The 27,938-nt window shown below is 42.5% G+C and overlaps 2 long non-coding RNA genes across 3 annotated transcripts; one reads left to right on the forward strand and one right to left on the reverse strand.

Moving 5' to 3' along the window:
- Positions 1 to 1,285: 1,285 nt before the first annotated feature.
- On the reverse strand, positions 1,286 to 10,571 carry LOC149747013 (uncharacterized). The gene is made up of 3 exons (XR_016388476.1): positions 10,367 to 10,571; positions 8,523 to 8,604; positions 1,286 to 1,631 (listed from the first exon to the last, which is right to left on the reverse strand). It is a non-coding gene; the product is annotated as an uncharacterized LOC149747013 (long non-coding RNA).
- LOC149747014 (uncharacterized) lies at positions 9,394 to 26,357 on the forward strand. 2 transcript variants are annotated; one of them, XR_016388478.1, is made up of 4 exons: positions 9,394 to 11,297; positions 11,511 to 11,557; positions 12,498 to 22,190; positions 24,686 to 26,357. It is a non-coding gene; the product is annotated as an uncharacterized LOC149747014 (long non-coding RNA). The 2 variants fall into 2 exon arrangements; XR_016388477.1 differs by having other exon boundaries at positions 9,394 to 11,557.
- Positions 26,358 to 27,938: the final 1,581 nt, after the last annotated feature.

The following is a 27,938-nucleotide window of genomic DNA, read 5'->3' on the forward strand; positions in this document are numbered from 1 at the left end:
AATAAGCTCAAAATAGATTAAAGACCTAAATGTAAGGCCAGACACTATCAAACTCTTAGAGGAAAACATAGGCACAACACTCTATGACATAAATCACAGCAAGATCCCTTTTGAGCCACCTCCTAGAGAAATGGAAATAAAAACAAAAATAAACAGATGGGACCTAATGAAACTTCAAAGCTTTGGCACAGCAAAGAAAACCATAAACAAGACCAAAAGACAACCCTCAGAATGGGAGAAAATATTTGCAAATGAAGCAACTGACAAAGGATTAATTTCCAAAATTTACAAGCAGCTCATGCAGCTCAATAACAAAAAAACAAACAACCCAATCCAAAAATGGGCAGAAAACCTAAATAGACATTTCTCCAAAGAAGATATACAGACTGCCAACAAACACATGAAAGAATGCTCAACATCATTAATCATTAGAGAAATGCAAGTCAAAACTACAATGAGATATCATCTCACACTGGTCAGAATCTACAAACAATGTTGGAGTCGGTGTGGAGAAAAGGGAACCCACTTGCACTGTTGGTGGGAATGTAAATTGATACAGCCACTATGGAGAACAGTATGGAGGTTCCTTAAAAAACTACAAATAGAACTACCATATGACACAGCAATCCCACTACTGGGCATATACCTTGAGAAAACCATAATTCAAAGAGTCATGTACCAAAATATTCATTGCAGCTCTATTTACAATAGCCAGGACATGGAAGCAACCTAAGTGTCCATCAACAGGTGAATGCATAAAGAAGATGTGGCACATATATACAATGAAATATTACTCAGCCATAAAAAGAAACGAAACTGAGTTATTTGTAGTGAGATGGATGTACCTAGAGTCTGTCATACAGAGTGAAGTAAGTCAGAAAGAGAAAAACAAATACCATACGCTAGCACATATATATGGAGTCTAAGAAAAAAAAAAAAGGTCATGAAGAACCTAGGGGCCAGACGGGAATAAAGACACAGACCTACTAGAGAATGGACTTGAGGATATGGGGAGGGGAAGGGTAAGCTGTGACAAAGTGAGAGAGTGGCATGGACATATATACACTACCAAACGTAAAATAGATAGGTGGTGGGAAGCAGCCGCATAGCACAGGGAGATCAGCTCGGTGCTCTGTGACCACCTAGAGGCGGGGTATAGGGAGGGTGGCAGGGAGGGCGATGCCAGAAGGAAGAGATATGGGAACATATGTATATGTATAACTGATTCACTTTGTTAAAAAACAGAAAGTAACACACCATTGTAAAGCAATTATACTCCAATAAAGACGTTAAAAAAAAAGAATTAAGAGGTTTATTAATTATGTATTCCTGTGTAACAAATAGTCCAAAAACTTTAGCAGCTTAGAACAACAGACATTTATTATCTCACAGTTTCTATGGAAACAGATATAGGAAAACAGGTGCAAGTTAGCTGGGAGTGTCAAAGCCTCAGGCTCCGGCTCTCAGGCAGGGTGCCATCAAAATATTGGCAGGGCCTACAGTCATCTCAAAGCTCAACTTGGGGAGAGTCCCCTTCCAAGATTGCTCATGCTGTTGCTGTCAGGTCTTGTTTCTTTGTCACATAGGGCTCTCCACTGGCTCCCTGAATGTCCTCATGACATGGCAGCAGTCTAAGGTGTCGAAGCCAGAGAAAGGAAGATACAGTCCTTTATTATCTAATCATGAACGTAACATCCATCATTTTTGCTTTTTCTATTTGTTGGAAACTGTCACCAGATCCAGACCACAGTTAAGAGAAGGATAATACACGAGGATAAGGATCATTAGGAGCCACCTCAGGAACTGTGTATCTATGAGGGATATAGAACAACTTTTTCTATGTATTTGACTTGGAGTGTGTGTCCCCTAAAAACTCTTGAAAATGTTTATATTTTCAAATTTATCTTTTATGTTGTCTGAAGTTATTACTGTACTCAGGTCTTCCCCATTCTTAGAGTACCTTCAAAAAATTAAACCCTAGGAAGATTTCTTATGCTATTTTTATGGATTATTTTTGTATTTAAGTATTTTAGCCATTTGAGCAATTTGGAAGTTACAAAGAATGAGATATGGATTTTGCTTTATTTTATCCAAATAGTGAGCTATTTGTCTCAAAAATATGTATTAAATAATTCAGCTTCCCTTTCCCTGATTTGAAATGCACAATGGCAGAATTTTACCCCATTCTACTCAAAATAAATAGATTGCTCCTCAAATCCTTGTGATTTCTTATAAAATTTTCTTTTATAATCTTGTGATTATAAAATAGGTATAACCTGTGAGAACAAAGCTTGTTCTGAAATAAATCATCTAACTCTTCATATCACAGAATCACTGTTGTAAATCTTAATATATATATATATGTGTGTGTGTGTGTGTGTGTGTATATATATAGTTTATGCCATCATGTATCATATGACTTAAACTCTTAAGGACTTAGTTATATGATCCATGTAGGTGTAAACTTTGTATCTACTAAATGAAGCAGTATTTTGAAACCATCAGCAATCACTTGATTTTGGGACTGTGAGTATATACTCCATAGTCAAAATTAGAAATTAATATTTTCTTATGACAATTAAAATTATGTGTGTAGATTCTTACTGCTACTCACTCAAGACCTAGGACTGCGGAGGAGCTGATCTATCGGGTTTTCTTGCTAGCTATCTGTTGCCAGTTACGTACTTAATAATTGAGAACATAATTCACTTCTTTCAGTTTCTCAAAATCCTCCTCTATACAACCTCCCTTTGAGCTGAAAACTTTCCATTCAGTAAAGTGGGTTACTTTCGTCTATAGGAACATGGTGGGTTAATGATGGCATAACAGCTCATAGTTTCTTGGAAAGTCTTGCATCTACTGCCACCCTCTGAAGCGGCAGGGTATGCAATACCTATTGTATTGTTCTCAGCTTCTTATGAAAATCTAAAACTTAAAGAGTTCTGTTTCTTATTCAGTTAAACTAGTTGTCTGTATGATTCTTATTGTTGTTATAGTTACCTTGTTATATTTACCTTGCTTTCTGGCTATCAATACTTATGTCATTTCATCTGACTATTACCTCCTTGAGATCATACTATATTTCATAAGTTTTGTATGCTCTGCAGGGCTTAACACAGTGCCTTGCACAAGATACATAATGAAAATATGTTTTGAATGAAGTAAATCATAATGCACTGGTTGGTGTATTTTGTCTGTGACTGAAAAGAAATTGTTTTATAGTAAGCATACATGATGTTTGGCTGATGCCATACATTTTCGCTTAATTCATTGTCTATTTTAACTGAAAATATTTTGTTAGAATATAAGGGAGTTTAAACTTTTATTTGGAAAGAGACATAATTTCTTTGTAGCTGAAAACTTCAAAGGTTTGCTAGTGGTAGATTATCCTTGCCCGATATAATTATCCTATGTAGTTAGAGACTATACTATAAGACATTACCATACAAAAGTTCCTTGACTGTAAGGCTGTTTTCTTTCTTCACACATTTTCTCTCCCATGAAGTAAGGTTGTGATACACATAAAGTTAATATTTGAGAAATGACTACATTGTAGAGCTTCATTGGTGGTGACATTGGTCAATCACATGAAACTTATTAGAATTCTAGATGAACTCAATGTCATCAAATTCCAGTTCAATCTAACACTGACTTCCAAAACTGTGCCCTTCTCTCAAATTTCATGACCACATCCATAGTGCTGCATTATAATATTTCAGCATGTGGACAAGTGCAGAAATCATGCATACAGTGCTCACTTGTTATAAAAATTCAGAAAATAAATCTAAATACCAATAAAAGGAGAAAATAAAATCAACTATAACTTGATCATTTAGAGATACATTTTAGTGTTTCCATCTAGATGTGTTTATTTGCATATAATATGAATCTGTCATATAGATATTCAGTTTTTCACTTAATGTGTCATGAACATTATTTTATGTCAACCATGTACCGTGAACATTGTGTACTAAATATGCTTTTTAGAAATCAAATTCAGTGGCTTCATTAGAGTGGAGAGTAGCATATTTATTTTACCAATCCCTGATTTTTGACAATTTAAGCTCTTTCCAAATATTTATTATTATAAAAATTCTCTCAATAAAAATTCATGTGCCTAGGTACTTACACACATACACTATTATGATATTCCTGATGTACAATATTGCTGTATTTCTTTCAATTACTGTATTTGTTTATATTAAACCCCACTTTTCCTGACTCTACCATTTCAGTCTCCACATATCATCAGAGTAATCATTTCACAGTGACATTTATACGCCAGGCCTCAGTTTAATAGACATTATCATAGGAATTCATCAAACTAGACACATAATGAAGAATCTTTAAAAATGTACTAGAAACAAATACAGACTAGGTGGAAGTCAATTTTATAAAATTACACAAAATTCTATCCCTATAATGGATAGAACACTATGGTATAAACAGAATTTAAATCAAAACTAATATTTCTGAATACTAGCTTGAAGAAAACATTACATATATTATACTTTTTAATTCTCAGAGACTAAATTTTATTTTCACTCACTCCTCACATTCAATTAAGCACAAAATCCTGTTCATTTTACCCGCATAACATCACTAGAGTATTCCCTTTCACTCCATTCCTTCTACCATATTTCCACTTCAGGGTTCTATCATCTCTCATTCAGAATATTAAAATATCTTCTGAGTGGAACTCCTTATCTCCTGTCTTGAGCACTCCTAACACATTCTCTACATTGAAGCTAGAAAAATCTTCCTAAAACTTTGTATGTTTTCATGTAATATTCCTCCTTAAAATTTGTCGGTAGCATCTTTTTACCTACAGGATGAAAGACATCATCTATCCTATGGCATCCATGTCCTTTCACAACCCAGGCTTTGATTACCCTGTCAGCCTCATTCCTCACGCCCATCTCAGATTCACTGCCCATGTGCCATCTCTGCCAAGTCACCTGCAGTTCCCTCAAAACCGTCAGCTCTTTCTCCTCTGAACACTTGCTTATTCCATGCTTTCTGACAGCATTTATTTACCTCAACATTTTGCCTGGGTAGCTCCTGATTATCACTTTGGCTAACCTTAGGTTTCTTCTCCACTAGGAAGCCTTGCATAATGATTTCTAGTTCAGATTTGTTATTTCCTTTAGAGAGTTCCATAATATTATCATGTCCAATCTCTCATAATACTTAGTAAAAGTGTTACAGTGATTTCACTTGAGGTCATGGACATACTGAATGATCAGGAATGAAGAAAGTACCAAACACTGAAAGATGTTTGAAAAGTACTCACAAAGGGAACATGCCAGATAAAGGCAGTATCTGCCTATATATTATAACCTGCCCTAAGCATTGCCGTGGTGACTAACATAACGGTGTAGGTGGGAGATTTTGAGGCTTTAGGACAAGTTAGTGGAATAAGAGTCAAGACAGGAAGAAATAGTAAACAATGTAAAACAAGGAGAATAAAGAAGTCATACAACTGTGAATTAAAGAATGAAGTAGGAACTAGAAGAAAACTCGAACAGATCCGCTTTGGTGAAAAACAGGCTTGTTTTTTTCTTTGCAAGATTATGTAATCTACACAGTGGCCTTTCATGCACCACTCTTGGGAAAATAAGCTACTTTTTCACATTTTAATGAATGGAGTCATTTGTTTTTCATACCTCTCCTATTCTGATCTTCCAAAGGTCATAGAGTCTTCATCAAATATTTTAAACTATAAATATCTAACAAATTAAAATAGAAATGTTATAGGAAATAAAAAATCTTTAATAGGAATCTTGCTTATACTAGCTAATGAAAGCAGCATACAGACTGAAGTATTACCAAACAATGAATCCCATCAAACTGCTAATGGAAAGCCTTATAGCAAAATAATAAAAATGGTTTTTGAATGTGGTGTATGGCTACCAGTGGCATCATGCTAATCAAAACTCATATATGCCCACAGCTCTCCACAATTTCGTACAAACTCTTACCTTAATTTTGTTTCTCAGTCTTCCCTTACATATTTGTTTTCACTTACATCTATTTACTCTCTCATGAGCAGAATCTGAGTTGTCCAGTATTGATGCCTTTGTTTACACAGTTGTTTCCGCATAGAGTGCTATCTTTATCTCTCTACACATCTCCAAATGGTACTTGTATTCAAGGTCTAATTTAAATCTTACTTCTTTCATAGATAATTTCTTGGCCAATGTCTATTGAAATGCTATCTCTTAGCTCTGAATTATATTAGGATTTATCTTTTCATTTAGTGTCCTGCATTAACGATAACCAAACAAAAATGAGATTAAGTCTTTCACATTACTTGTAAACTGAGTCTAAAGGCACACTAAATGGCTAATTTAAGAATATTTTAGCAATCATAGTATTATTATATTGCTTACCTAGATAATTCTGAAAAGAAAATCATTCATGGATGCACATATTCTGTTATATAGTTTTATAATGAACAAATTATTTTTAAAATATTCCCTTAAAGCAGTGAGCTGATTGCTCTGTGTGGAACAGATGCCCTGTCATTCCTTAGTCCATCTCTATTGAAATGAGTTTTTCCTACTCTAAACTATGGTGGACTTATCATCTCTTATTTACTCGTCTATATTAGCTATAACTGTGCAAACATGAGATTGTAAATTGAGTCTAAAGACATCTCCAAACAAATGGTTCAAAAATATTTTTTAGTAACAGTAGTATTATCAGAATAAGTATTACTTCTTGAAAAGATTCTATGAAAGGAATACCTTACAGCTTTATGCATTCTGTGAACATTCATGTCATTACTTGACTATTTTAAAGGAATTTTCCCAAAGCACTGTTATGTATACATTACCAAATTAAGTCTTATGTATCCCTGCTTGCTCCCTAGCCCTGCTGAGGCCCTCTGCCTCAGTGGGGAAGGTTCTTTCTCCATTTGAGTTCATGCAGCCAAAATAAAACCGAAGCTGAGATTGAAGCAGCTTTATTCAATGGTCAGAGAATGGAGAAGTAGAAACTTAGTTCATGAATCAACTTCTCACCTTAATGGTGAGAGGGATTTGCTTTTAAGGAATAAGGACGATGAGGGTAGGACTGAGACTAATGGTGGTGAGGCACGTGCATTGGTTTTCTGGGAAAGAAGCAGGGCTTCCCTGGAAATGGGGTACCACCCCTTTTCTGTCCTTTTTTGCTTTGTGACATCCGGTCATAGTTACCTGTAGGTGTGTCATATAGTATACTATATAGTAAAATCAGCATAAAATGAGACTCAGGGTCTGCTGGAGGTCAGATTCGTAGCCATTTTGGTTTCAGCTGATTCTAACCAGTTTTTTTTTTTTCTCTTCCTATAACTTCCTTTGTGTCCAGACCCTGTGACTTAAAGATATACGTTAGTTCCTGTTCAAAGGAGGGATTGGTGAGTTTTGAGCAAGGGTCTGGTGGCAACTCTGGTAATACATAGAGTAGAGGCTCTTTCTCTAAATATTAGCCAATTGACTGGTAAATTTAATAAGGGTAAGCACTTAATTGAAAGGTAAAGGACCACTTATGCCTCATCATGATAGAAGGGATTTGGGTGTAAAAAGTATTAAAACAAAGTTGTCCTTAGTACCCCTAGCAATTCACTGAATCCCAGACCTGAAAATGGTGGTTATTCTCCATTATGTGTGAAGTGTTCCAGTTGGTTTTACTGGAAGAAAGCTGAAAATTTAGAGTTTGCTCTAAACAATAAGCAAACAATAAGCAAAATAAACCAAAAAAATCTTAGTCATCTATGTTTTGAATAGGTAATATACTTATATGTTTCAAAATTCAAGAATTACAAGAATGCATAAAGAGTTTCTCTTCTTCTCCCTGCTCTTCAGCCACTTAATATCCCAACTGTGAGGCACCCAATTATACCAGTTTGTGAGACCTGTTTTAATTAAATTTATATTTCCTAAGCTGAAACAGGTCTGTATTTGCCTCATGAAATGTAGGTCAACAAGACAGTTATTGAGTAGCACCTTTGCCGGGAAGGTTCCTGGATACTCTGAGAAAGAATTATAGAGAGGGCATGCTAGGGGATATCTTAGTGATACTTAATATACGAATTCCTCCTCCCATTAAGAGTATGATGCATTCTTCCTTCTCTTGTGATCCTATTATGTGTTGGCCACTTTACTACAGTTGGTTTCATTATCCCTACTTTATATATGAGAACACTAAGGCTCACATAAATTAATAGTTTCTAATGGTCATGCCAACAAGAAGTGGCAGATTTGGAGTCAGATTTGAATTGCAATTGTGGGACTCTAAAGCCTTTGTTTTTTCCACTCACTGCTTAATCAGAGAAGGAAAATTCTTGAAGTCAGATTTCAGGAAGAATGAATGGGAAAACAGAGAAAGCCAAAACAGTTTAAAAATAGGTTTTTATATTAAAAAAATTAAAATGTAAAACAGCTTTTATAGACATATTACCAAAATTACCCATAGCAAATTTCAGTTACAAAACAGTTACACTGTTTACACAAGGTATTTGAACAACCTATCAGACTCACCTACTCATAAGGCGTTGGGAGATTGTTGGGGAAGGTCCTCTCATGGGCAGAAGTCAGGTTACAGAGAATAATTCACCAATCACTAAAATAAGAACATGTTACAGCACATAAACTTATTTTTCTTTTGTGATCTCAAAGAACAATGCAAACATTATCCACACCAGAGCCCAAGAAGTACATGTATCTGTTATTCCCACTTCATAAGTGAGGACATAAGACACCCTGTGAGTCAACTGCATAGCCCAGTCCTATGCTCAGACTACATAAATACCGCTAATGTTAACATTCTAGGAAACAAGTGGAAGAAAAAATGTGATGCAGTTATGCCAGAGTGTTGCACTGGTCCTTATGGCATCTTTGACGGCAGAATTAATTTCCTACCCGATTTAGTGAAGAATTTTAGATTATGAAATTGTTAATGAGCACGAGAGGGAACTCCCTTCATTTCTTGGCCCCAAATGGCACAAAACTTAGATAAATTAAAATCTTGAGAAGCAGCATCCAAAATGGGAGGATCAATCTCCTTTAAAATACCTAAGGAGTCCATCAGTGCTAGATTTCCATATATTTTAATAGTTGATTCTAAAATACATCTACCCTCTCTAATCAACCACCACCCTTCAAAGTTGACTACATACACATAATTTCCCAGTAATTGCTTCACAGAATTCAAGACCCAGGGTAAATATACCCTGTATATCACTAAATCAGGATTATGGTACACAAAAAGCGGGAACAATTTCTAGAGGTGTCTCAAAGTTACTGTGAGATCTAGCCCATCCAAGCCTGATCGCAAGAGAGCAAGTAAAAGCCACAGGCAGATGAAAGTCAATACCATTAGCAGGGCTGAAGCTGAGGAATTTATCTGCTGTTGGATACTGACAGCCTCTGGCTAATCAGGCATCTAGCATGATGTATTTTCACTTTAGATAGGGGGGACGAGAGGAGAATGTTGCAATCATGGATGTTAACTCACTTAAGAATTGAATGCAGGGCCTAGTTAAATTCCTATTGGAAGGAAAATACACAAGGCTAGTGACTAGACTCACTGATTAATATATATGGTTGAAAGGTTTTTCTGGAAACAGGAACTAATCTAGCCTTCCCTTGAAATCTGGACATTGCACTAAACTTGTTCCAGGATGGGAGAGACATTCAAAAGTTTTGGTCATTTAACAGCTTTCTGATTTCCGTTTATTGTTAGCAAAAATAATACAAGTTTCCTCTAGAGACAGGTTTCCTTCCCTGTGACGGTAAGAGGAGAAACTAAATTGAGTTTGATATCTAAACTTTCATGTCTACATGTGTAAACCAAAAACAACAAAAAGCCCAAACCAAAACGTCCCAGACTCTACAGCAGTGCTGTTCAATAAAAATATAATGTGAACCACATATACAATTTGAAATTTTCTAATAGCCACTTAAAAAGAAAAGTAATAGCCACCTGTGGCTATGAGCTACCTATTGGGCAGTGCAGCCCTAGAATTCGACTTCAAAAAAAAAAGGGAAAAACAAAGCAAACAGAACCCAATTTCAATAAAGAGGACGTTTAGAGTTGGGCTGTGATTGCTGATTTTTGATGTCTGGAGAAAGGAGGCCCAGGAGTAAGAAAAAAAAGAGAGGGCAGTGAAAAGAAGCGTGATTGCTGCATCTCCAGAGAAGCCTGCTCTCCCCACCATGTTAGCCCAAGCGTTGAACGGCTGCCTAGAGGTGACGAGGTGTGCGGCCGATCCCAAAGGGTCACCGTCGCTTGGGCTTCAAAGCCCGCTTGCCCGGGATTAGAGCCAGTGGGGTGGGGAACGCAGATTTCGGGGCTCCGAGGTGGAGCCGCCAGGGCGCCCTACCTGTCGAGCAGCGGGGTGTGAATGTGCAGGTGTTTCACGGCCACCTGAACGCGCCAGTCTGCGTGGCGGGCAGAAGACACGGTGCCGGACGCGCCGCGGCTCAGGTAGCGCAAGTCGGCGAGCTTCTGGTACGGGTGCAGATGGCCTCCTCGTTCATGGTAGCGGGTAGCGGGCACTCAGGCAGTCGGTCGATTCCGGAAGTGCCCGCCTCTCCCCCGGCTCCACCCCCTGCGCGAGCCGGGTCGGCAGGCCCTACAGCCTGCCGGACATGAGGTCACGAGGCCGTCCATTCTCCGCGCAGCCCACGCCAAGCCGCTGCTTATCCGGAGCCGGAGCGGACTCTTCTCTTCTAGAGACTGGTCAACTCTGCGGCGGCGGGGCGCACAGGGGAGGAGCTTCCTCTCTCCGACCTGGCCCTCCCAGGCGCTGCCAGCCACCCGAGCCCGCCTTTCGGAGCTCCTCCCTCCCCAGACTTCTCAGGCGACGTCAGCGGCGGATGCCGAGGCGGGGATGAGAGCCACTGGCCCGCGATCCTCCCAGCAAGGCTCCGGCCTCGCCCTGAGGCCCGAGATCTCCGCCTTGTGGCGCCCAGACGACGTGTGCCACACCGGCGGGGCTCGGGCGGGGGCTTGGGAGTGGGGAAGTGAGGCAGGGGCGCTCAATTTGTCTTCTCTCCACTCAACCCACTAGGTTGGAAAGGTTTTCTTTTGGGGAAATTTCCTCTTCGCAGCTTCACACCCAGTCAGCGGACCCTCCCACCCAGGAGGAATCGCCTCTGGTCCCATTGGCGAGTCTTCTGGGAGTCGCCAAACACCAGACAGATGTAGTGGGGTGGGTGTGGCAGCTGCTGTTTCCTGACTCCAAGCCTGCGCGGAAAGCCCTTTGAGGACGTGCAGTGGTAACTTACTAGGGCTCCGCACTTCTCAGCCCGGTGAGTCAGGTAGGGTTGTAGATTCACTTGCTTATCTGGACTCCAATCTAACCTCACTTCCAACTACTTTAGTCGTGTGGGGGTGGCTGATAAGCCCTGTCAGAGTTTAATCCTGTCTAAACCTTCAGATGTTTAGTTCCTGTTGGGTGCTTCTCTACTAGGGACCTATTTTTCTGACTTTTTTTTTTTCTCTCCTGACGTCCATAATTACAGACAGAGATTGAAAAGTAACCTTGAGAGAGTCCCTCCCTTGATTCCAGGTAAGACTGCAAACATTACTTTCTTATAGATCTGGGAAGAATGCGGTGTTTAATGCCAATCAAAAAAGACTGCAAAGATCTTTTTACCTTAAACAGACACTTTTCTACACCAGAAATGATCATTTTGCAAAGTGTGGTGCAAATATTATACAGAATACCAAGTCCATGCTAGGCATTTAATGAATTCTAAAGCAAAAGTAATAGGGAATGCCTGACCTCAATCAGGGATTTCTGCCTACAGAAAATCAGTGCTTCCTGTATTTTTGTATTGCCTGAAATGAGAGTAGCAGTGTTACATTTTACAATAAATGGAAGCTGTAATGAAAGAGTGTGTTTTAAAATTTGATAATTTAAAATAAAATACTTAGCTTTAAAGATATGGTCTGATAATCTGTGGTTCATTCCTTAATAAGCTTTTTGCTACAAAAAGTGCTCAGAAAACTTTTCCCATTCATTCATTCATCCAGTCAGTTTACAAACTAAGAATTCTAGAGAAAGAGAACAAAAATTAAGAAGGGAGGAAATGATCAAAATAATAATTCAAGAATTTCTTCCAGGACCAAAAGACAAAGATCTTCATATTTAGAGGACCCACCAGCTACCCACAGTGAATGAAGAAGGACCTATGTTAAAGCAGACCATTAAAAAGATCAGAACACGAAGAATAAAGAGAGGATTCTAAAAGTTTTTAGAGGGAAGAAGCAGGAATAAACGGATGGGAATTAGAATGGCATTGGGTTTCTCAACAATAACACTTTTATGCTAAAACACTACAGTGAAATTTCAAGTTTTATAAGACAATAACTTCCAACCTAGAATCCTGTAGTCAAACTATCCATCAAGTGTAAGAGTAGAATAAAAACATTTTCACATATACAAGGATGAAAACATTTATTTTCCATCCATCCATCCACCTTTTTTTTTCTTTCTTTTTTTTTAGGGCAAGTTACTAGAGGTTGTGCTCCAACAAAACATGAGAGCAAGACAAGAAAGAGAAAGACATGGGATCCAGAAAAAAGGACCAGGAGAATGTGAAGGGAAATGCCAGGGTGAAAGATATGTGGCAGAATTAGAGAGCAGTCGTTTTCACCGGAGAAGGAAGATGGCAGACTCCAAGAAGAAAGACTGGTTAGTGTAATTGAATTTATTTAGATTACTAATTTTGAGTATTTGGGTAGTTATATTGATAGACGTTTGATAGATCTAATGTAATACATGATAAAATTCGAGAGAGAACTTAAAAAATATAAGCAAGTAAAAAATGGAAGCAATTATTAATTCCATGAAAACTAAAAATTAGACAAGAATGGAAACAACGTTTCTCCAACTGTTGTGTGGTGAAAATTCTAGGACTTTTTAGAGCTTCTGAAATACTCGTGTATTATAAACCTCGAAGGAGAGAACATGCAGCATAGAGCACTCTGAAATTTATGTATATTTTTAATCACATTACTTTAAAATTTTTAAAAATTAGTATTCACATGGTTCAAAATTTAAAAGTGTAACAGACAGATAATTCAATAGAAAATTAGGCAAAAGACCTAGATACTTCACACAGGGTATATCTAAATAGCAAATAGTAAGTGAATGGGAAAAGGTGCTCGACATCATCGGTCATTAAAGAACTGCAAGTTAAAACCACAGTGCAATATCACTACACAAATACAAGAATAACTAAAATTAAAAGGACAGAATATAGCAAGTGTGGGTGAGGTTTTGTAACAGTTGGAGCTCTTGTACATTGCTGGTGGGAGTGTCAATTGGTACAATCAATTTTGCAAACTGTATGGCAGTACTATTAAAATTGCAGTTATGAGGATCCTCAGCAATTCCTTGCCTAGGTATATGGACATTTAGTTCTTTAATCCATTTTGAGCTTATTTTTGTGTATGCTGTTAGGGAGTGATCTAATCTCATACTTTGACATGTACCTGTCCAGTTTTCCCAGCACAATTTATTGAAGAGGCTGTCCTTTCTCCACTGTACATTCCTGCCTCCTTTATCAAAGATAAGGTGTCAATATGTGCGTAGGTTTATCTCTGGGCTTTCTATCCTGTTCCATTGATCTATCTCTCTGTTTTTGTGCCAGTACCATACTGTCTTGATTACTGTAGCTTTGTAGTAGAGTCTGAACTCAGGTAGCCTGATTCCTCCAGCTCCGTGTTTCGTTCTCAAGATAGCTTTGGCTATTTGGGGTCTTTTGTGTTTCCATACAAATTGTGAAATTTTTACTTCTAGTTCTGTGAAAAATGCCAGTGATAGTTTGATAGGGATTTCACTGAATCTGTAGATTGCTTTGGGTAGTAGAGTCATTTTCACAATGTTGATTCTTCCAATCCAAGAACATGGTATATCTCTCCATATATTTGTATCATCTGTAATTTCTTACATCAGTGTCTTATAATTTTCTTCATATAGGTCTTTTGCCTCCTTAGGTAGTTTTATTCGTAGATATTTTATTCTTTTTGTTGCAATGGTAAATGGGAGTGTTTTCTTGATTTCACTTTCAGATTTTTCATCATTAGTGTATAGGAATGCAAGAGATTTCTGTGCATTAATTTTGTATCCTGCAACTTTACCAAATTCATTGATTACTTCTAGTAGTTTTCTGGTAGCATCTTTAGGATTCTCTATGTATAGTATCATGTCATCTGCAAACAGTGACAGCTTTACTTCCTGTTTTCCGATTTGGATTCCTTTTATTTCCTTTTCTTCTCTGATTGCTGTGGCTAAAACTTCCAAAATGATGTTGAATAAGAGTGGTGGGAGTGGGCAACCTTGTCTTTTTCCTGATCTTAGTGGAAATTCTTTCAGTTTTTCACCATTGAGGATGGTGTTGGCTGTGGGTTTGTCATATATGGCCTTTATTATGTTGAGGAAAGTTCCCTCTATGCCTATTTTCTGCAGCGTTTTTATAATAAATGGGTGTTGAATTTTGTCGAAAGCTTTCTCTGCATCTATTGAGATGACCATATGGTTTGTCTCCTTCAGTCTGTTAATATGGTGTATCACATTGATTGATTTGCGTATATTGAAGAATCCTTGCATTCCTGGAATAAACCCCACTTGATCATGGTGTATGATCCTTTGAATGTGCTGTTGGATTCTGTTTGCTAGTATTTTGTTCAGGATTTTTGCATCTATGTTCATCAGTTATATTGGCCTGTAGTTTCCTTTCTTTGTGACATCCTTGTCTGGTTTTGGTATCAGGGTGATGGTGGCCTCGTAGAATGAGTTTGGGAGTGTTCCTCCCTCTGCTATATTTTGGAAGAGTTTGAGAAGTATAGGTGTTAGCTCTTCTCTAAACGTTTGATAGAATTCGCCTGTGAAGCCATCTGGTCCTGGGTTTTTCATTGTTGGAAGATTTTTAATCACAGTTTCAATTTCAGTGCTTGTGATTGGTCTGTTCATATTTTCTGTTTTTTCCTGATTCAGTCTTGGCACCTTGTGCATTTCTAAGAATTTGTCCACTTCTTCCATGTTGTCCATTTTATTGGCATAGAGTTGCTTGTAGTAATCTCTCATGATCTTTTGTATTTCTGCAGTGTCAGTTGTTACTTCTCCTTTTTCATTTCTGATTCTATTGATTTGACTCTTCTCCCTTTTTTTCTTGATGAATCTGGCTAATGGTTTATCAATTTTGTTTATCTGCTCAGAGAACCAGCTTTTAGTTTTATTGACCTTTGCTATCGTTTCCTTGATTTCTTTTTCATTTATTTCTGATCTGATCTTTATGATTTCTATCCTTCTGCTAACTTTGGGCTTTTTTTCTTCTTCTTTCTCTAATTGCTTTAGATGCAAATTTAGGTTGTTTATTCGAGATGTTTCCTGTTTCTTAAGGCAGGATTGTATTGCTATAAACTTCCCTCTTAGAAGCGCTTTTGCTGCATCCCATAAGTTTTGGGTCGTCGTGTCTCGATTGTCATTTGCTTCTAGGTAGTTTTTGATTTCCTCTTTGATTTCTTCAGTGATCACTTCGTTATTAAGTAGTGTATTGTTTAGCCTCCACGTGATTGTAGTTTTTGCAGATCTTTTCCTGTAATTGATGTCTAGTCTCATAGCGTTTTGGTCGGAAAAGGTACTTGATACAATTTCAATTTCCTTAAATTTACCAAGGCTTGATTTGTGACCCAAGATATGATCTATCCTGGAGAATGTTCCACGAGCACTTGAGAAAAATGTGTATTCTGTTGTTTTTGGATTGAATGTCCTATAAATATCAATTAAGTCCATCTTGTTTAACGTATCATTTAAAGCTTGTGTTTCCTTATTTATTTTCATTTTGGATGATCTGTCCATTGGTGAAAGTGGGGTGTTAAAGTCCCCTACTATGAATGTGTTACTGTCGATTTCTCCTTTTATGGCTATTAGTATTTGCCTTGTGTATTGAGGTGCTCCTATGTTGGGTGCATAAATATTTACAATTGTTATATCTTCTTCTTGGATCGATCCCTTGATCATTATGTAGTGTCCTTTGTCTCTTCTAATAGTCTTTATTTTAAAGTCTATTTTGACTGATATGAGAATTGCTACTCCAGCTTTCTTTTGGTTTCCATTTGCATGGAATATCTTTTTCCATCCCCTTACTTTTAGTCTGTATGTGTCTCTAGGTCTGAAGTGGGTCTCTTGTAGACAGCATCTATATGGGTCTTGTTTTTGTATCCATTCAGCCAATCTGTGTCTTTTGGTGGGAGCATTTAGTGTATTTACATTTAAGGTAATTTTCTATATGTATGTCCCTATTCCCATTTTCTTAATTGTTTTGGGTTCGTTATTGTAGGTCTTTTCCTTCTCTTGGGTTTCTTTCCTAGAGAAGTTCCTTTAGCCTTTGTTGTAAAGCTGGTTTGGTGGTGCTGAGCTCTCTCAGCTTTTGCTTGTCTCTAAAGCTTTTAATTGCTCCATCAAATCTGAATGAGATCCTTGCTGGGTAGAGTAATCTTGGTTATAGGTTCTTCTCCTTCATCACTTGAAATATGTCCTGCCAGTCCCTTCTGGCTTGCAGAGTTTCTGCTGAAAGATCAGCTTTTAACCTTATGGGGATTCCCTTGTGTGTTATTTGTTGTTTTTCCCTTGCTGCTTTTAATATGTTTTCTTTGAATTTAATTTTTGACAGTTTCATTAATATGTGTCTTGGCGTATTTCTCCTTGGATTTATCCTGTATGAGACTCTGTGCTTCCTGGAGTTGATTAACTATTTCCTTTCCCATATTAGGGAAGTTTTCAACTATCATCTCTTCAAATATTTTCTCAGTCCCTTTGTTTTTCTCTTCTTCTTCTGGAACCCCTATAATTTGAAAGTTGGTGCGTCTAATGCTGTCCCAGATGCCTCTGAGTCTGTCCTCAGTTCTTTTCATTCTTTTTTCTTTATTCTGCTCTGCAGTAGTTATTTCCACTATTTTATCTTCCACGTCACTTATCCGTTCTTCTGCCTGTTATTCTGCTATTAATCCCATCTAGAGTATTTTTATTTTCATTTCTTGCATTGTTCATCATTGTTTGTTTCATCTTTAGTTCTTTTAGGTCCTTGTTAAATGTTTCTTGCATTTTGTCTATTCTATTTCCAAGATATTGGATCCTCTCTACTATCATTATTCTGAATTCTCTTTCAGGTAGACTGCCTATTTCCTCTTCATTTGTTAGGTCTGGTGTGTTTTTATCTTGCTCCTTCATCTGATGTGTGTTTTTCTGTCTTCTCATTTTGCTTCTCTTACTGTGTTTTGGGTCTCCTTTTTGCAGGCTGCACGTTCGTAGTTCCCTTTGTTTTTGGTGTCTGTCCCCAGTGGCGAAAGTTGTTTCCGTGGGTTGTGTAGGCTTCCAGGTGGAGGGCAGTAGTGCCTGTGTTCTGGTGGATGAGGCTGGATCTTGTCTTTCTGGTGGGCAGGTCCACGTCTGTTGGTGTGTTTTGGGGTGTCTGTGGACTTATTATGATTTTCGGCAGCCTCTCTGCTAATGGGTGGGGTTGTGTTCCTGTCTTGCTAGTTGTTTGCCATAGGGTGTCCAGCACTGTAGCTTGCTGGTCGTTGAGTGATTCTGCGTGCTGTTGTTGAGATGGAGATCTCTGGGAGATTTTCGCCATTTGATATTACGTGGAGCTGGGAGGTCTCTTGTGGACCAGTGTCCTGCAGTTGACTCTCCCACCTCAGAGGCACAGCACTGCCTCCTGGCTGCAGCACCAAGAGCCTTTCATCCACACGTCTAGGTACGTGGGGACTTTCTTCCCTTTTGGGAGGTCTGAGGTCTTCTGCCAGAGTTCAGTAGGTGTTATGTAGGAGTTGTTCCTCATGTAGATGTATTTCTGGTGTATCTCCGGGCGGCGGGCGCAGGTGCCCATTTGCGGGCTTCTCTGGGCTCCCGGCTCCCGGCGGCGGGGAGCGGCGAAGGAACCAGGAGGGCTGGCGGGCGGTCTGGGCATGTGGCGGCAGTGCAAGAACGGCCCATGGCCCTCACTCACCGCTCCAGTGCAGCCACGACACGGGCCCACACCCACCACCCTCGGGTTCCGCCACAGCCGCTGGACACGTCGCGGACCCGCACGGCTAAGCGGAGCTGGGCTCAGGCGTCAGCCCTCCCGCTGCAACTAACTCCCCAGAAGTATTGCTTGGTGTGCATTTCCAGGCTCTGCCTTCTTTCTCATCTCTTGGTGGCAGGTTGAGGAAGAGGAGAAAAGGTTAAAAGTTTTTCATAAACCGGCAGAATAAGCTTATAACATCCTCTCACTATCTCTGCATAGGTTCTAGTCTCTGCAGCACTACATAAGCTTTGCCCGAAGTAATGAACAGTTAAAAGTCAAGTGTAGTACTTCACCAAACAACTTAAAAATGCTTGTGCACTGTAAAGGATTACGTTGCAGAGAGCACACATGGACCCAGAGCAACTTTTGCCAAAAGAGAATATTGTGCTAAATGTACAGCCATAGCTCTTTTCCATATGAAGAAACAGTCAGAAGGATAAAAGAACTTGGTCAAAATCACACAAGTAAGTAAGACAGAATCTGGTCTGTCTGTCGTAAGGGTTGTGTTCTTTAACCAGCAGGCTAGCTTTTCTCAAATCTGATTCATGCATAGAATAACTAAACACCTCTGTTTGCCTTGAATATTCCCTGTTTATACGTAGGGCTGCTGCAGTTTCTCATATTGCCCGCTTTGACTCCCAAAAGCAACCGAGAACACACAATAATTTGGTCATTCTATCCATGGACCACTGTGGTGGGACTGCCCAGGAAGCTTATTAAAAGTGCAGCTTCCTGAGCCCTACTGCACATCTAGATAAGTTTTCTTAGGGTTGGCTCAAGAATCCAGGTACAAGTCTTTTTAAGTGCTTTTGTGTAACCCCCCAGGTGAGTCTCTCGCTCTCGTAGTTAATAAACCATTTATTCTGCCTCCCCCAGATGCCCAGCCAGGTCCTATTAAGGTAGAAGTTCCCCCACCACATCAGAGGGATGCTCCCAGCCAAGTAATCTCTGGAGCCTTGGAGAATCTGAATGGTCTCATGCTGGCCCACCTGCCATGACAAAGCTCCTCCAGAGCATTCCCCTTCACATTTTGCATTCTACCACTCCCAAAGGCAGTCTGCTCCAATGGGGCCTGACTTCGTGTGTCCTAACGTGCACCCGCTGATTCAAGCAGTTTAGGAATAGAAGGTGCTGTGGTTTTCAACCAGGGTGGTCCAACCTCTAAAATGGTAGTCGAAGCAGTCTCTACCTCCCGGGCACATCGCCTCTGCAACAGCCCCAGTAAACGAATGTCCCATCTTTGCTTTTTCGAGGTCGGCAACAGGGAGTCCCCTCCTAAAGAAGGTTGTCTCTCATTGCCACACTATCAAAGCCTGCCGCAAATGTTCCTTCCCGTAGGCTTGATCAGGCTAAGGGCAGAGTTGTCTCTTTCCTTCTCTGAGTCGGACCAAATCGTCTTAGAAACACCTCTTCACACTGTTGACCATGTTTTTCATGGGAGCTGCTGCTGAGTCTTTCTCTCATCCTTTCATGGTGGAGAGAAAGAGGATTCTAATGAGCTTTACTTCTAGGGGAGAGGGGAGTGTAATGATTATGTTGTCATTTTCTATTGTGTCCTTTTGTCATGAATTTGTTTTCAATTTCATGTTAAAATGGGCCCACCATTACAACTTTGTGAGGTCATTCAGCACCCTCCTTTTGCACCTTTATCATCTCTCTCAGTATCACTTGGAAATATTTGAATTGGCATGAGCTTGTCCTCACATTCCTATTAGCTGTAAATCTGGAGCCCCGACATGAACCTAACCATTGAGCAGAACACCTCTCCACTACCTGTGTCACACTGGGTAGGCCCCTTAACCTCTTGGTTTTTTTAAGTCCTCAGTGGTAAAAATGTGAGGGTGCTATGAATTTATATTTGGGGCACGACAAGGTCGAGAAGAATGTGTCTTTTCGTTTATTCTTCCAAAGTGGAATGTCTTCCCTCTCTTCCGCATGGGTCCAAATCTCACTTGTCCTTCAGGCCGCCTGCCAAGGAGCCTTCCCTGATTCCCCAGGCCACACAAATCTCTGCCTCTTAGGGTCAGTGCCATACAACCTAGCTGTCTCTTACGTTAATCTTGCCTCTCAAGCCAAACTCAGAATATGTGTCTCTCTTGCCCTCCTGTGGTCCCTGCGTCTGTGCCAGCCCACCGGCACGCCCCACGTGGGGTGTCTACTAGACTAGGGCATGGGTGGGGAGGCCCAGGGGTGAGGGGCGAGGCAGAGTACCTTTGCCTCTACCCTGTTCTCCTCCACAAGACTGCCCCTCCTCCTCAAGCCTGCCCCTCAAGTCAAAGGTTCCATATATGACGTCAGTGGGTAGTGATGCCCTCACAGGCGTTCTCAGAGTTTCCATGGCAGCGTAACTGTGCAAACGTGCTGCACTCAGAGAAACTTCTCTACCAGTTGTCCACCAGATACCAATCTTTTTGGCTTTCTGTGTGAGAATGTGTGACCGGATAGTGTACATGTACTCTAACCTGTGCTCTGTTCCGTGGGTGGGCAGTGCAGCAGGTACACCCAGACAGGGCAACTCTATAGGAGGTGTGATACACACACAACCTCACCTGGCTGGCACATGTTCCTGTGGGGGTTGCCAACTACGTACAGCTGAGCACTTTCCCAGATGTAAGTAATACCAGTGAGCTGGGACGCCTTCAGGGACGCACAGTTCTCACTGCTGAGCACAAGTGAAAGGTCATCCCTGGACAAGTGTGCAGGACGGTTCTGAGCTTTATAAATGTAGCCTTACCCTTTGGGCTACAGGATGCTTCCATTCAGACCCTTTCCTGATTGGCCTCTTAACAGAAGACAAGTGCATTTTTGTTGGCAAATTGCAAATGGAGTGGTTTGAGGAACAGGGCCACACTTGAACCGCACCTTCAAACCCAGACACCACTGGGCTATCATGTAGACATCTATATCGGTCCCCTCAGACACATCCCTTACTGAGTTGCTGAGTACTAGGGGAGAGGGTGTTGCCGTATTGATGGGAAGACCGTAAGAACGAAGGCGGGGTGATGAAGTGCTAACGGGACTGGAGGGCTGAGGAGATGGTGTTCCAGGAGGCTGTGTTGATGTGAGCCTAGACTTGGTACCCAGAACCCGGTTCTGAGTCTCTTGATCATTCTGCCTCAGGATTTGGCCTTGTTCTAATCCACGTAAAAGTATCAGAGGGGGCTTCCCTGGTGGCGCAGTGGTTGAGAGTCCGCCTGCCGATGCAGGTTTGTGCCCTGGTCTGGGAAGATCCCATATGCCGTGGAGCGGCTGGGCCCGTGAGCCATGACCGCTGAGCCTGCGTGTCCGGAACCTGTGCTCTGCAACGGGAGAGGCCACAACAGTGAGAGGCCCGCGTACCACAAAAAAAAAAAAAAAAAATTATCAGAGGGCTGGATTTCAGTGTGGTTGAAACAGGCAGGATAAGTGGGGCCCAAGAGGGGTTGCCAAGGTGGGCGGGGCTCTTAACCAATTTATATTAGATTATGTTTTTCAAAACTTGAAAGACATTTCCATGAAAGCCTCAGAAGTGACAGACTGCATGAAATGTTTTCTCTGTTGTGGAAGGCAGAGATGGAGAGAATCACGACTGCAATTACTTTCGGGCTCTACTGTTTTCCCTGGAAACGGTGAAGAGACTTCCTCATCCGCTGCAGCCGTAGGCTCTAGGGAGGGCTCTTGCAGCCACGGTCCCTTCCTTAGGGACTCATAGAGGTGATGGGCCAAGGCTGTGTTTTGGACGTCAAGTAGATTAAAGGTCTTCAGCTAGAAACTGGGAGAGACTTGAGAGAGGGAAATTCTGGCAGGAGACTGTGCACAGCAGAAGTGACTGATCAGTTCTGATTTTCTTTGCAGCAGCAGTGGCTCCCGCTTCTCGTCCTACACCTGGTCACTACCATGTCCTGTACCGCGGGTGTGAAGAAACGCAGTTGGGCTGGCATGGGGAGACATACTGCCTGGTTGGTGGCTACCGGGCCCACGGGGATGTTCCTTTCGCCAACCCAGCAAAGGTGGAAGCAGAGACGCCAGTCTCCAGAGGTTGTCCCAAGAGAAAGCATACTCCGGAAAAGTCGGACAAAGACCTGGGTTGCTCCAGAACCAAAATCCAGTGATTGCAGCCTTCAAACAGCTCAGGAATAAAAGGTGCTTTGATTCTAAAGCAGGGTGGCCCAACCTCTGGTCACATCCCCTCTGCAACAACCCCAGTGAACGAATGTCCCATCTTTGCTTTTTCAAGGTCGGCAACAGGGAGTCCCCTCCTAAAGAAGGTTCTCTCTCATTGCGACACTATGAAAGGCTGCCCCAAATGTGGTTCCTTCCTGTGGGTCTGATCAGGCTAAGGGCAGAGTTGTCTCTTTCCTTCTCTGAGTCGGACCAAATCGTCTCAGTAACACCTCTTCACACTGTTGACCAGGTTTTTCACGGGGTCGGAGCTGAGCGTTTATCTCATCATATCATGGTGTAGAGACAGAGAATTCTAATGATCTTTAGTTTTAGGGGAGAGGGGTGTGTAATTATCATGTTGTCATTTTGTATTATGTCTTTTTTACATGAATGTGTCTTCAATTTGATGTTAAAATGGGCCCACCATTCCCTCTTTGTGTGGTGATTCAGCAACCCCATTTTGCACCTTTAACAGCTCTCTCATTATCACTTGGGCATGTTTGAAATGGCATGAGCTTGTCATCACATTCCTATCAAGTGTATATCGGGAGCCCCGTCGTGAACCTAACCGTTGAGCGGAACACCTCTCCTATACCCGTGTTACACTGGGTAGGCCCCTTGACCTCTTGTATTTTTTAAGTGCTCAGTTGTAAAAATGTGCGGGTGCTACGAATTTATATTTGGGGCAGGACAAGGTCGAGAAGTGTGTCTTTGGTTTTATTCTTCCAAACAGGAATGTCTTCCGTCTCTTCCCCGTGGGTCCAAATCTCACATGTCCTTCAGGCCCACTGCCAAGGAGCCTTCCCTGATTCCCCAGGCCACACAAAGCTCTGTCTCTTAGGGTCAGTGCCATACAAGCAAGCTGTCTCTTAACGTTAATCTTGCCTCTCAAGCCAATCTCAGAATGTGGGTCTCTCTTGCACTCCTGTGTCCCCTGGGGCTGGGACAGCCCACCGGCATGCCCGATGTGGGCTGTCTGCTAGACTAGGGCATGGGTGGGAAGGTCCACTGCTGAGGGGGCAGGCAGAGTACCTCTGCCTCCACCCTTCTCTCCTCCACAAGACTGCCCCTCCTCCTGAAGCCTGCCCCTCAAGTCACAGTTTCCTCATATGACCTCCCTGGATAGTGATGCCCTCACAGGCCTTCTTACAGTTTCCTTGGCAGAGTAACTATGCAAACTTGCTGCCCTCAGAGAAACTTCCCTATGCTGGAGGGAACTTCTTTCCTTGGAGAAAGTTCTCCACCAGATACAAATCTCTTTGGTTGTCTGAGAGAGAATGTCTGACCATATCTTCTATATTCACTCAGACCTGTCCTCTGTTCCCTGGGAGGGCAGTGCAACAGGTACACCGAGTCCGGCCATCTGTACAAGAGGCATGGTGTACACACAAACTACCCTGGCTGCCACATTTTCCTGTGGGGCTTGCCCACCACATATACCAAAGCCGTTTCCCAGCTGTAAGTAATAGCAGTGACCAGGGACACCTTCAGAGACCCACAGTGCTCACTGCTGAGGAGAAGTGAAAGGTCATCCCAGGACAAATGTGCTGGAAGTTTCTGATTTTTATAATTGTAGCCTTCCCATTTGGACTACAGCATGCTTCCATTCAAACCCTTTCCTGATTGGCCACTTAGGAAAAGACAAGTGTGTCTTTGTTAGAAAATGGTAAGAGGAGCAGTTTGAGGAAGAGGGCCACTCTTGAACCGCACCTGCCAACGCAGGCACATCTGTGCTGTCATCTAGGCGTCTATATCGGTATCCTCAGACACATCCCATACTGAGTTGCTGACTACTAGGGGAGAGGGTGGTGCCATATTGATGGGAAGAACAGAACACCGAAGGGGGGTTGATGAAGGACTAATGAGACTGGAGGGCTGAGGAGATGGTGTTCCAGGAGGCTGGGTTGATGTGAGCCTACACTTGGTACCCAGAACCCGGTTCTGAGTCTCCTGATCATTCTGCCTCAGGATTTGGCCTTGTTCTAATCCACATAAAAGTATAAGAGGGCTGGATTTCAGTGTGGTTGAAACAGGCAGGATAAGTGGGGCCCAAGAGGGGTTGCCAAGGTGGGCGGGGCTCTTAACCAATTTATATTAGATTATGTTTTTCAAAACTTGAAAGACATTTCCATGAAAGCCTCAGAAGTGACAGACTGCAAGAAATGTTTTCTCTGTTGTGGAAGGCAGAGATGGAGAGGATCACAATTGCAATTACTTTCGGGCTCTACTGTTTTCCCTGGGAACGGTGAAGAGACTTCCTCATCCGCTGCAGCCGCAGGCTCTAGGGAGGGCTTTTGCAGCCAGTGTCCCTTCCTTAGGGACTCATAGAGGTGATGGGCCAAGGCTGTGTTTTGGACGTCAAGTAGATTAAAGGTCTTCAGCTAGAAACTGGGAGAGACTTGAGAGAGGGAAATTCTGGCAGGAGACTGTGCACAGCAGAAGTGACTGATCAGTTCTGATTTTCTTTGCAGCAGCAGTGGCTCCCGTTTCTCGTCCTACACCTGGTCACTACCATGTCCTGTACCGCGGGTGTGAAGAAACTCAGTTGGGCTGGCATGGGGAGACATACTGCCTGGTTTGTGGCTACCGGGCCCACGGGGATGTTCCTTTCGCCAAGCCAGCAAAGGTGGAAGCAGAGACGCCAGTCTCCAGACGTTGTCCCAAGAGAAAGCACACTCCGGAAAAGTCGGACAAAGACCTGGGTTGCTCCAGAACCAAAATCCAGCGATTGTAGCCTTCAAGCAGCTCAGGAATACAAGGTGCTTTGATTCTAAAGCAGGCCGTGGCCCAACCTCTGGTCACATCCCTTCTGCAACAGCCCCAGTGAACGAGTGTCCCATCTTTGATTTTTCAAGGTCGGCAACAGGGAGTCCCCTCCTAAAGAAGGTTCTCTCTCATTGCCACACTATCAAAGGCTGCCCCAAATGTGGTTTCTTCCTGTGGGCCTGATCAGGCTAAGGGCAGAGTTGTCTCTTTCCTTCTCTGAGTCGGACCAAGTCGTCTTAGTAACACCTCTTCACACTGTTGACCATGTTTTTCATGGGAGCTGCTGCTGAGTCTTTCTCTCATCCTTTCATGGTGGAGAGAAAGAGGATTCTAATGAGTTTTACTTCTACGGGAGAGGGGAGTGTAATGATTATGTTGTCATTTTCTATTATGTCCTTTTGTCATGAATTTGTTTTCAATTTCATGTTAAAATGGGCCCACCATTTCCACTTTGTGAGGTCATTCAGCACCCTCCTTTTGCACCTTTAACATCTCTCTCAGTATCACTTGGAAATATTTGAATTGGCATGAGCTTGTCCTCACATTCCTATTAGCTGTAAATCTGGAGCCCCGACATGAACCTAACCATTGAGCAGAACACCTCTCCACTACGTGTGTCACACTGGGTAGGCCCCTTAACCTCTTGGTATTTTTAAGTCCTCAGTGGTAAAAATGTGAGGGTGCTATGAATTTATATTTGGGGCACGACAAGGTCGAGAAGAGTGTGTCTTTCCCTTTATTCTTCCAAAGTGGAATGTCTTCCCTCTCTTCCGCATGGGTCCAAATCTCACTAGTCCTTCAGGCCGACTGCCAAGGAGCCTTCCCTGATTCCCCAGGCCACACAAATCTCTGCCTCTTAGGGTCAGTGCCATACAACCTAGCTGTCTCTTACGTTAATCTTGCCTCTCAAGCCAAACTCAGAATATGGGTCTCTCTTTCCCTCCTGTGGCCCCTGCGGCTGTGCCAGCCCACCGGCACGCCCCACGTGGGGTGTCTACTAGACTAGGGCATGGGTGGGGAGGCCCAGGGGTGAGGGGCGAGGCAGAGTACCTTTGCCTCTACCCTGTTCTCCTCCACAAAACTGCCCCTCCTCCTCAAGCCTGCCCCTCAAGTCAAAGTTTCCATATATGACGTCAGTGGGTAGTGATGCCCTCACAGGCGTTCTCAGAGTTTCCATGGCAGCATAACTGTGCAAACGCGCTGCACTCAGAGAAACTTCTCTACCAGTTGTCCACCAGATACCAATCTTTTTGGCTTTCTGTGTGAGAATGTGTGACCGGATAGTGTACGTGTACTCTAACCTGTGCTCTGTTCCGTGGGTGGGCAGTGCAGCAGGTACACCCAGACAGGGCAACTCTGCAGGAGGTGTGATACACACACAACCTCACCTGGCTGGCACATGTTCCTGTGGGGGTTGCCAACTACGTACAGCTGAGCACTTTCCCAGATGTAAGTAATACCAGTGAGCTGGGACGCCTTCAGGGACGCACAGTTCTCACTGCTGAGGACAAGTGAAAGGTCATCCCTGGACAAGTGTGCAGGACGGTTCTGAGCTTTAGAAATGTAGCCTTACCCTTTGGGCTACAGGATGCTTCCATTCAGACCCTTTCCTGACTGGCCTCTTAACAAAAGACAAGTGCATTTTTGTTGGCAAATTGCAAATGGAGCGGTTTGAGGAACAGGGCCACTCTTGAACCGCACCTTCAAACCCAGACACCACTGGGCTATCATGTAGACATCTATATCGGTCCCCTCAGACACATCCCTTACTGAGTTGCTGAGTACTAGGGGAGAGGGTGTTGCCATATTGATGGGAAGACCGTAAGAACGAAGGGGGCGTGGGGTGATGAAGTGCTAATGAGACTGGAGGGCTGAGGAGATGGTGTCCCAGGAGGCTGGGTTGATGTGAGCCTACACTTGGTACCCAGAACCCGGTTCTGAGTCTCCTGATCATTCTGCCTCAGGATTTGGCCTTGTTCTAATCCACATAAAAGTATCAGAGGGCTGGATTTCAGTGTGGTTGAAACAGGCAGGATAAGTGGGGCCCAAGAGGGGTTGCCAAGGTGGGCGGGGCTCTTAACCAATTTATATTAGATTATGTTTTTCAAAACTTGAAAGACATTTCCATGAAAGCCTCAGAAGTGACAGACTGCATGAAATGTTTTCTCTGTTGTGGAAGGCAGAGATGGAGAGGACCACGACTGCAATTACTTTCGGGCTCTACTGTTTTCCCTGGAAACGGTGAAGAGACTTCCTCATCCGCTGCAGCCGTAGGCTCTAGGGAGGGCTTTTGCAGCCACGGTCCCTTCCTTAGGGACTCATAGAGGTGATGGGCCAAGGCTGTGTTTTGGACGTCAAGTAGATTAGAGGTCTTCAGCTAGAAACTGGGAGAGGCATGAGAGAGGGAAGTTCCGGCAGGAGACTGTGCACAGCAGAAGTGACTGATCAGTTCTGATTTTCTTTGCAGCAGCAGTGGCTCCCGCTTCTCGTCCTACACCTGGTCACTACCATGTCCTCTACCGAGGGTGTGGAAAAACGCAGTTCGGCCGGCATGGGGAGACATACTGCCTAGTTGGTGGCTACCGGGCCCACGGGGATGTTCCTTTCGCCAAGCCAGCAAAGGTGGAAGCAGAGACGCCAGTCTCCAGACGTTGTCCCAAGAGAAAGCACACTCCGGAAAAGTCGGACAAAGACCTGGGTTGCTCCAGAACCAAAATCCAGCGATTGCAGCCTTCAAGCAGCTCAGGAATACAAGGTGCTTTGATTCTAAAGCAGGCCGTGGCCCAACCTCTGGTCACATCCCTTCTGCAACAGCCCCAGTGAACGAATGTCCCATCTTTGCTTTTTCAAGGTCGGCAAAAGGGAGTCCCCTCCTAAAGAAGGCTCTCTCTCATTGCCACACTATCAAAGGCTGCCCCAAATGTGGTTCCTTCCTGTGGGCCTGATCAGGCTAAGGGCAGA

The sequence above is a fragment of the Delphinapterus leucas genome, chromosome 17 (assembly GCF_059928025.1).
Source record: "Delphinapterus leucas isolate spDelLeu-1000000601 "Yukka" chromosome 17, BTC_Dleu_Yukka2, whole genome shotgun sequence".
Taxonomy (NCBI): domain Eukaryota; kingdom Metazoa; phylum Chordata; class Mammalia; order Artiodactyla; family Monodontidae; genus Delphinapterus; species Delphinapterus leucas.